Source organism: Plecotus auritus (assembly GCF_963455305.1).
Source record: "Plecotus auritus genome assembly, chromosome: 9".
Classification (NCBI taxonomy): domain Eukaryota; kingdom Metazoa; phylum Chordata; class Mammalia; order Chiroptera; family Vespertilionidae; genus Plecotus; species Plecotus auritus.
Genome location: NC_137783.1, coordinates 66264602 through 66275584, shown reverse-complemented (window position 1 = coordinate 66275584; position 10983 = coordinate 66264602). Strand labels below are relative to the sequence as shown.

Below are 10983 nucleotides of genomic sequence, written 5' to 3'. Positions count from 1 at the left end.
CCAGACATTTAAACAAAATAGATAAAGACAGTGTAAATAAATGTACGAAAAAATGCTTACCATAAAAATTCCTTAGAAAAATGGATTTAAAACAAAACAAGTTAACACTAAACTCATTTCTGGGCCTACAATTTAAAAATATTAAACATTGGACAAAGGGCAGGACTTCCTGCTTCCCTAGCGCCAGGATCTAGCAACCCAGGTCACCCCTAGGGCTGGAGGGGCTGAGGGCAGTGGGCTGAGGTGGTGTCCCCACCTGAGGAGGTACAAGGCTGGCCCTGAACCCCTGAAAAGGCAGCCCCACTGCAGAGGATCAGGGCGGTGCTAGTTTTGTGTCTGCACCTTGCAAGGCTGTGTGTGAGTCTGGTGTAGTTTGGCCTCCCAAGATCTTGTCTTAGCAAGAAGGAAGTGGAAAATAAACTTGGAAAGAAAATGAAGACAATAAGAAAACCAGAACTTACTTTCACATGGTTGTCAGCTTACTCACCAATATGAACACTCTTCCCACCACTTGTCCTCCTGGTGGAGATAGTGGGCTGACAGATTCTGACCCTGTGTTACAAGCAATGTTAATTGATGAAAGATAACGATGTGAACATCATAAAACTGTCACTATGAGAACTGAACACAACAGGTTGAAAGAATAGTACACAACGTCACAAAATAAACTCAAGTGCCTGCTAAATGAAAAGCAAACTAACCAGGAAAAATTCCAGCTGCTTTTTGAAGAACTAAGAGAGGAATTATTAGAGAAAACTAAAGACTTAGTAGAAATAAAGCTGCAGGTATTAACTCCACAAAGCTTGGAATTGTTCAGAGCCCAAATACAATGAGAATTAGAAACTAAATGAGAGAGCGTTTTAGGAATCTGGATGAAGAAGTTGAAAGGTATAGAGCTGAATATAATAAACTTCTCAAATCAGAGTTCAAACAGCAGAAAGAAGAATTTGCATGTGTTTTAAAAGAAAAAATAAAAATATGAATCAGAGATTGCAATCAATACTGGAGAAAGATAAAGAAGAACTACATAATCAGCTGCTTAGTCTTGATCCCACAAGAGATAGCAAATGAGTGGAGCAACTTATTCGAGAAAATGTCCATTTGGTTCAGAAATTAAAAGAGTTAGAGGCTGAAGCAACCGAATTAAGTGCTGTAAAAGAGAATTTTAGAGCTCAGATAGAAAATGTCCAAAGAATTCAGATGCAATAGTTGAGCTGCAAGCTGCAATCAGATCCCTGGAGGCTGAAAAACAGTCAAACTGCAGGCTGAATGCTTGGAAAAAGAGCTACAATCAAGCAATAAACAAAATACTGTTTTAATCAGTAAATTACATAAAGCTGAACGGGAAATAAATGCATTGACCCGTAAAGGAACTTAAACAAACAAATTAGAAATAACAGACATCAAACTGGAAGCAGCAGGAGCTAAAGAGTGATCTAGAAAGGGAAAGAAATAAGATGCAAAGTGAACGGGTTACAGTCAGACAATGAAATTCTCAAGTCAGCTGTTGAACACCACAGAGTGCTCTTAGCAGATAAGGATCGTGAATTATTATGTAAAGTACAAGCTGCCAAGGAAGAAGGTTAACAAAAACTTGTGGTATTACAAGATGAACAGCTTGAACTTGAGAACAGATTGGTGGACTTAGAGAAAATGAAAGTGGAATATGCTTTGTGGAGGCAGTCTGAAAAAGATCAGTGTGAACAGAAATGGCGGGCTTCACAGATGGCAGAAGAGTCGGCCAGAAGAGAACTTCAAAGTGTTAGGTTAAAACTTGAACAACGCATTGTGAGTATTGAAAATGCAGAGAAAGAGAAAAATGAAAATTCTGACCTGAAACAGCAAATCAGTGGCTTGCAGATCCAAGTGACCTCACTTACACAGTGAATGAATTAATTGCTGAATTCAAACCAAATACGAAGGAAATGGTTAAAAATAAATGAATATATATATATATATATATATATATATATATATATATATATATGACATCACATGTGCTGGCAGGGTTTTAGAAAAACTAGAATTTTCATTACTGTGGGTGGCTGGGAAGGAAAAGGGAACAACCATTTTAGATCACAGTTCTGCATGTCTTAAAAAGTAAAACACTCACCTATACTGAAACAATTACATAAGTAAAATATACATCTATATACAGAACTAAACCCACTATTCCCAGAAAATTTATTTATAATACCCCAAACCTGGAAATAACAAAAACCATAGACAGATCATAGATAAAGTTATTACCCATAGAACACAATAATACTCAGGAATAAAAAATAATTAAAAATTTACATAATCATTAGTGTTCAATCTCAAAATAACTGTGTAGCATGAAGGAAACCGGTATTTGTTAAAGAGTACACAACTTATAGTGCTTACAAAATTATCAAAAATACTAGTGGCCCGGTGCATAGATTCGTGCACATTGAAAAGAAATTAATTAGAAAGTGGCTAGCGGGGCAGGACTGGGTGAGATGGGCTGGACATGCCCTGGGGCCAACTTCCCTTGGTCCCTTCCCAGCCAGCTGCACCTGGGCTGGCACTGTGGCTCGAAGGGGTCTGTGGAGTGAGTGGGATCCCTCTGGCATAGGTAGGGTCCCTGAGCCTGGCCTGCGGAGATCAGGTGGAAATCAGCTCTCTGACATCCCCTGAAGGCATTCTGCAAAGCTGAGGTCACTCAGCAGTTCCTGCATAGAGTGTCTGCCCCTGGTGGTCAGTGCACATCATACCTACCGACCAGTCGGACAGTCAGTCAGTTGGACCCGTGGTCGGCAAACTGTGGCTCGCGAGCCACATGCGGCTCTTTGGCCCCCTGAGTGTGGCTCTTCCACAAAATACCATGGCCTGGGCAAGTCTATTTTGAAGAAGTGGCGTTAGAAGAAGTTTAAATTTAAAAAATTTGGCTCTCAAAAGAAATTTCAATCGTTGTAAGGTTGATATTTGGCTCTGTTGACTAGAGTTTGCCAACCACTGAGTTGGACAGTTGCTCAGCCTTTTATATATATATCTATACTAATAAAAGGGTATATGCTAATTAGTCCGGGTGACTAGACATCTTCTGGACATTAGACTTCCTTCTGGACAAAGCCATAGTGGTGGGAGCTGAGGCAGAGGTGGTTAGGGGTGATGAGGCCAGCAGGGGAGGGCAGTTGAGGGTCTACAGGCTGGCAGGGGAGTGGTTAGGGGGCAATCAAGCCAACAGGCAGGCAAGCGGTTAGGAGCCAGATGTACTAAACTGGCAGTAGGACATCCCCCGAGGGGTCCTGGATTGGAGAGGGTGCAGGCCAGGCTGAGGGACCCCCTCCCATGCTCAAATTTCATGCACAAGGTCATATATATATTTCCCTTCTTTTACAAGATTAGTATATATATATATATCTTGTAAAAGAAGGGAAATCAATGACTGCATTTAGGGCAGGTGAAGGCAGAAAGAGAGATTATGAAAGGGCAGGAGATAAATATAGGGTGTGGCAAAAGTAGGTTTAGAATTGTTGTATGGATATTAATTCAATAATTAAAAATAAAAATAAAAGCATAAACTCTTCTCTGGCCAGTGTGCCTCAGTTGGTTGAGCAACATCCCCTGCTCTGAAAGGTCAATGGTTTCTTTCTAGGTCAGGCCATATGCCTGCCTGGATGCTTTGGAGGTGGCGTGCAAGAGGTAGCAGTTCAATGTTTCTTTCTCATATCACCATTTCTCTCTCTCTCCCTTCCTCTCTTCCTAAAAATTCAATAAAATATTTAAAAAACTTAAAAAATATATAAGGTATTTATTTTTTAAAAAAGAGAATAAACTCAGTGTTTTGCATATTCACATCTGTAAACCAACTGCTACCCTAACCTGTATGTGGGTGAGAGATAAGCTTATTTTACATGAGACTGTTTTATAGCTTTATCTGTATGTCCAATCTCAACAAATAGTACATTAGAAGAATAGATTTTGTTACATGTCAATTATAAATCTACCTAAATAAAGCCTTAAACAGTACTTTCAAATAAAAACCTAGATAACCCCCCTTGTTAGTAAATTAAAATAGTGACCTGATATGGGTTCTACCATCTCTCCTAATTTCTTTGGATGATCAGCCTTGTCTCCGGGGCAGAAGATATTGGAAGGAAGTGAAGACTATTGCCATCAGAATCAACAGGAATGCAGACTGGTTCCAAAACACACATCCGAGACTGATTACAGTGTACTCCTCCCTCTAGCTTTGAGGTCTTGCCTGTTGAGGAAACATTGAGGTGAACACCCTAAATGGGCCAGGGGAATCCAGTAAACTGTTAGATGATTTTTTCGGTCAATGACTTCAGCCAGAGGAAACAGCTATGGAGGTTTCAAGAATGTCTGTACAAATATATCACAAGCCATGGCCCTTTGATCATTTCTGGATAATGTTCAGAAGAGGCACTTTTCATCTAATTCACTACAATCTTTGCCACTCACTATAAATACATTTATGTCCTAATGCTGTCTCGATTTATACCTCAGAGTCTTAAAACAAATGACCACCGTATAAAATTTCCTACATGGCTCATGGTTCCTTTAAAGTATGTGGGGAAGAATTCCCCTAAACATTGCTGGGAATTATCTAATTCATACCGTGAACAGAGAATATAATTCATATAGTTAGCAGAAGAACAACACAGGACTCCTCTTCTGGGTGACCAATTCAGCTCCTTAAAATCACACTTATAACTGAAACTTATGAGGAAACTAGAAGTGTATGATCCATTAAAAGGAGGTTAAATTCAGGTAAACGGGTCCCAAAGAGTCTCCTTCAGTGTTGTTATTCCAAGTGAGAAAAAGAAAACATTCCCTGCACATTTAAGACTTTTCTCCAGTGTGAACTCTTGGGTGTGTAACCAGGCTACATTTGCAACTAAAAGTTTTCCCACATTCACTACACTCTAGAGATTTTTCCCCATTGTGACCTCCATGGTCTTCCATGAGCTTAGAGTTTTGCCTGAAGGACTTTCCATAATTACTACTCTCAGACAGATTTTCTCTAATGTGAACTCTCTTGTGGTTAAGGGGGCGATTATTGCACTTAAAAGATTTCGCACATACACGATTTAAATGGTTTTTTGCCAGTGTGAACTCTGAGGTGTTGAGTGAATTGGAACCTTCAACTGAAGGACGTTCTACATTCAGTACATTCATATGGCTTCTCTACAATGTGTAGTCTCTTGTGTTTTGTGAGGCTATATCTTTGTCTAAATGACTTAAAACAATAAGTACACTAATATGGCTGCTCTCCAGTGTTAACTTTGTGGTGTTGAATTAGGGAATACCATCGACTGAAGGGCTTCCAATAATCACTACACTCATATGGCTTCTCTCCTGTGTGAACTCTATGGTGTGTAATGAGGGTGGATCATAGACTGAAGGATTTCCCATAATCCCTACACTCATACTGCTTCTCTTCCATGTGAACTCTGTAGTGTACACATGAGGTGAGACCTTCGACTGAAGGACTTGCCACATTTACTACACTCATAACACTTTTCTCCAGTGTGAACTCTGTGGTATTGAATGAGGGTAGATCTTTGAGTGAAGGCCTTCCCTAAATCACTATACTCATATGGCTCTTCTCCAGTTGAATTATCTGGTGTTTAATGAGTGCAGTGCTCTCACTAAAGAAATTCCCACAACCAGTCCACTCATAGGGCATTTCTCCAGTATGAATTCTCACTGACGTTAAAAATTTGTCTAAAAGATTTCCCACTTTTGTTACACTCATAATTCACTTCTCTAGAGCAGACACCCTGATGTTGGACAACTTTCTGTTTGTGCCTGGCACCGTTTTCACATTTCCCACTCTGGTGCAAACAATTTCAACCAATAAATTCCCGTGAAATCTCACTGCCATTGTGTGGATCCTCATTGTTAAAAGTTGCCTGGTGCTGGACATGATATGAGGTGGCTGGGAAATCTTCCTCCACCTCCCTACCAGTTGAAGACACTCAAGATAAACACAAGATGATCCTGGACTCAAATGAAGCCCTGTCCACATTTTTTCCCCAGGGTTCCTTTTCACTAGCACCCCACTGTTGCTGGTGAGGATTATGCATTCAAAGAGAAGTCTCTCACACATGCATCACTGAAGAAGTCTTTCTGCAAAAAGAATGCTGCTGGTAACTTAGTCAGATGGAGCATATCTTTTAACACTGAGAAACATCAAGTACACAGAAGGGACTGCTGTGTTGGTGGAGCTGTCTTAGAAGCCCTAACCTGTGACTCTTCTTCTACAGATATACTCTATCCAATAGGTTCCACTGTATCTTCCATTTTATGATAACAGCTTAATAATAGAGGATGGAAAGGAAGTAAATGTTGACTGTGGTGTGAGGGAAGTTCTAATACAAAAGTGTATTCCACATAATACATTGGTTCCATGCAATTGTCCAAAAATAAGAGATCTGCAGGAAATAGTAATAAGAGGTTGCTCTCAAATTCTGGGCATCTGAAGATAACAAACTGGAAAAGACATCACCAGAAATATGACCCAGACATGGCAAGTACCACATGGAAGAAAATCAAGATGTAAAGCTCATTCTTCTGCTAAGTGTGTCCAGCAGTGTTTCTCTGTTGGTGAAACAGGCAAGCTGTTCAGAAGGTTGGTTATGTCTTATTCTATGTAAAAACAATAAAAGAGTCTCTGGTGTTTGAGGACTATTTACACGTGTATGTGCACCTCATAACACATGTGCAGGACAATGTTGTAGAATATTGCAGAGACAGCAGTGCAGAGGGACAGGTGATATAAAAAGGCCCCAAAGGAGAAGGTAGCCAACAGGCAGGTTAAATGACAAGTCAGCAAAGAATCAAGTATGGGAAAGAAGATGTACAAATGAGCTGTGGCCAGTGGCTCCTGCAGCTAAACACTGTTGGTCACGTGCAGACTCAACACAGCCCTTATGTCATAACTTCCCCCAGTTGCCACTAAGAAGTGCCAAGCCTTAATTGAGATCATCTTGCATGTTCATCATGTGAAAAAAAAACAGGGTTATCTTTGTACCATGTATTATACAAGTATATAAAACCTGAATCTCCAGAGTATTAATGAAGGACCACAGAGGTGAGCAACAAGCACTGGCTCAGATCAACATGGCATGCAATAGTATTCAATGAAAGAATATTACAAATAATAATTGAAGGAGGGTCTTACAAGAACAGCCTATGGTCCATATAAGTAAAGACCATTAGCTGGCACAGGCAGTCACAAGAAAACTTTAGGTAGAGGAAGGGGGCAGAAGTGGAAGGCATGGATGAGGACATAGTAAACCTCCTAGGAAATGGAAGAGCAAGGTACCTATGGAAACCTAGCTTGCCCAATAGGACTGACAGGGCCCGGGGTATCCCAACCCGGCTCCTCAGAGGACTGCCATCTCCCCCCAGGAGCTCCAGGTAAGCCTGACAGTGGAGGGCAAGGAAATTAATTTCCTCCCCGATGCTGAAGCCACTTTCTCTGGACTCCTCCCAAGCCCTGGTAAATCATCCTCAGAGGCTGTAGCTGTTATAGGCATGTCTGGGAAGCCAAGAAAGAGATCTTTTTCTCAGCCTTTAGCTCATAGCTGGGGTAAGCTGTTCCATTCCCAAGCCTTCCTGATCCTGTAAAAAGCCTCATATTCACATCAGAAACAATGTCCTCTCAACCCTGAGGCTCAAGGACTCAATATTCTAATAAGTCATCTGTTTTAGAAGCCCAAGGTTTACTGAAAACTTGTCATAGTCCTTACAATACCCCCATCTTAGGGGTACAAGAACCTAATAGAGGCGGAGGACTAGTTCAGGACTTATAATTAGTAAATAAGGCAGTGATTCCTATCCAGCCAATTGTCCCTAACCCTTATGATTTACTTGCCCAAATTCTGGAAAACACAAAGTGGTTTATAGTACTAAATCCCAAGGATGCCTTTTTCTACATATACTCCTATCTCCTAACTCACAGTCCCTGTTTGCCTTTCAAAGATCCCAATAATCAAAGCCATCAGCTAACATGGACAATACTGCCCCAGAGCTTTCGGAATAACCCTCATTTATTTGGGCAGGCCTTTAAACAACGCAAAAAGCCCTTTTACAGGCACCGTCTTTAAGTCTCCCAAGAGGTCGGCAGCATCGACTCCTAGATCCATCTGTCCCCAGTGAGCCTTGAACGCCTGCAGAGGAGGAGGACATGTTACAGAATTTACCAGGTGACCAAAAAATACACAGGAGCACTTGGAGGTCCAGGAAATCCCTATTTATTTTCAGATGTTTCACATGTACTAGTACAGTGACTCAGGGGGTCAGTTCTCCAAATTCTGAGTAAGCCAATATGGAGGAAGCTTTCTCTTTATACCCTTCAGTTTCTTTGTTTTCTATCTGTTTCCTAACTACCAGGCTTTTGTGGTGGGCTTCCATAGCCCCTCCTGAGGCAGTTAGAAGGGGAAGTTAGATTGTATCTAAATGCCTGGTCTGGGTGGTGTCAGTGACCTCCCTTGTAGCTAAGCTTCTACATTCTTTGTTTATGGCCCCTTTGTAAATTGGGAATAATTAAGAAAACAGGTCTTGGGAGACCAGATTGTGGAGAAAGGGGCAGTGACTTAATTATAGGCTATCAAGAATGTACATTAGGTTACTGGCACAGATTCAGATTGCTAGCCCCCCAAAAATGTCTTATTTTCCCCATCAGACAAAGCTGCATTGCCATCAACTAGATCACCAAATTGCTACTCATGTGAGCCTCTGAAGGACCTGAAACTTCTCCTTCAAAGGGATCCTGGGATATCAATGAGTGGCAGATTAGTAACATACTCTGGTATTTCTAGATAAACAATGTTTTCATTTTTTAAATAATTCTTATTCTGTCTTTTTATAAGTGTCATGGAAATCCTAGACTGGTACCTGGAGTAGATCTTCTCTGCCCTTCCTGGGACCCCATGAGATTCTCCCACTTATGGTTCCCTTTTTTGTATCTCTATGAAGCATAGTGATCCCTCTTTTGGAAAAACTGCTGTTTAAAGCTGCTCTTTGAACTACTCTGTTATTCTTAGTCTCGTATTCTGTAGGACAACTCTGTTATTTTTAGACTGTAAAATAACTTTTTGTTTAGCTTGAATAGAAAAGATAAACTTCATTGTCTGACCTTGCAAGTTAGACATCTAACTGATTTGCTGATATTGATGCCAGGTGCCTGTAAAGATATGATATGATACTCAAGGTTACAGGTGTCTGTATAGATATGATAAGATACTCAAGGTTACAAGTTGTCTGTATAGATATGACAGGTGTTTGCTAGATATGATATGTACTCAAGGTTACAAGCTGTCTACAAAAATAACTTATACAAAGAACTAGAACGATATAAAAAGGAAAATTTCCCTGCTATGTTTGTTCACAATTTGACAGAGGTAATCTGCTCTGAACCTGCACACAATAAAGATGACTCCTAACTAATTGGCTCATTAAGGCATCTTGTTCAGCTCGCTGATTCGTCATACAACACCTAATGTAGCAAATTTTTCAGCCACACTGGCTCCCCAAATCCCTAACTACTAAGTATATTATAAGCAGCCCAATTCAGGGTTGAATAATCTCAATTAGATATTTATCTCCCACATCTCTTTCAGAGTAAAATGTGTTAAATCTTAGTCTATAGGACAACTTATACTGCCACTACCACCAACCAGGCCAGAACCACTTCTCAAGCCACTACAAATTTTTATTCACAGAGAAGCCCATGATTCAGCAGGGCAAAGTCTGTGCCATGAATAACACTCCTTGCTGCAAACAGCTTAGCTAAAAAATGCCCATAGCCTCTTGCCCCAGAAGTCTGGGCACCAATTAAAGATATATTAGCTAACTCCCTTTCACAGACCTTGGTTTATACTGTGTTTTTTTTATTAATTATCTTTAACCATTGCCTGTTTAATCTTTGGTATGTTTCATATCCTTCCATTCAGAAGCCCTAAAGCTACTCCTGATCCTCCGCATGGAACAGTAAATGACGGCTGCTACATCCATCTTCCGAGGACCCTTAGACCACCCACTTCCAATAGGACCCCAACTGCTGCCACAAACTATGATCCCTTTGCCAGCAGGAAGCAGCCAGAAAGATGTGGTGCCCCCTATCTGCAATGGCAGTTGGAGTTTCCTAATCAGACGGGTGGAATGAAACAGGAATTTTAATGGAACATTGGCAGGTTTAGGGAATTTTTAGAATTGGGGTCCATGGAAAAAAACAAAACAGGGCTACAGACAGGGAGAAGGTACATTTCCATAACACAAGGAGCCAGGTGCAGATACATTTCCATAAGACAAGGGAGCAGCAACAGGTGTATTTCCATAAGACAAGGGAACTAGAAATAGCCAAAATAGGTCTATATATACAAAATAAAGAAGAAGTAAGAAATCCCAGAAGGAATAGGAGCACAATGAGGGAGGAGGGCCTCAGGAGTCACTATAGTAACCAATTCTAAAGGGAATATTGACCAATCAGAGGGGATATCAGGACACAGGAAATACAGCCTTTATAAACCATGGAAACAAGAAGTTGGTGAGAATCTTTCTCCCTCTCCACATGGCTATTCAAGGAAACTTAGTTGTTACCTACTATAAAAGTTACGAAAATTTTTATATTACATCCCTATTACTATCTATCTATATATATAAGGCAATATGAAATGTGTCCCCTTGGGAGGTCAGATTTCGCCAGGAAAAGGAGAGAGAGAGCTACATAACCAGACACCTGGAGAAGAGAGATCATGGGGAGTCAAAGAAACAGCCTGCATATGAAAGAAAAGGAGGCATCACCACAAAAGGAAGTAATCAAAATGGAGGCAAGCAATATGTCAGAAAGAATTCAGAGAAATGGTCATAAGGTTGCTGAAAAGAATGGAAGACAAATTCAACAATATGTGTAAGAACCATGAGGAAATGAAGAAGAACCAAGAAGAAATGAAAAATGACATCGCTGCTATAAAGAATTCAATAGAA

General features: G+C 40.5%; 1 pseudogene across 1 annotated transcript; it reads left to right on the top strand.

Annotated features, from left to right (window-relative positions):
- The first annotated feature begins 467 nt into the window (after positions 1-467).
- LOC308233538 (centrosomal protein of 83 kDa-like) lies at positions 468-1887 on the top strand (annotated as a pseudogene). Its single transcript has 2 exons — positions 468-785; positions 988-1887. The product of its transcript is annotated as a centrosomal protein of 83 kDa-like (transcript).
- Positions 1888-10983: the final 9096 nt, after the last annotated feature.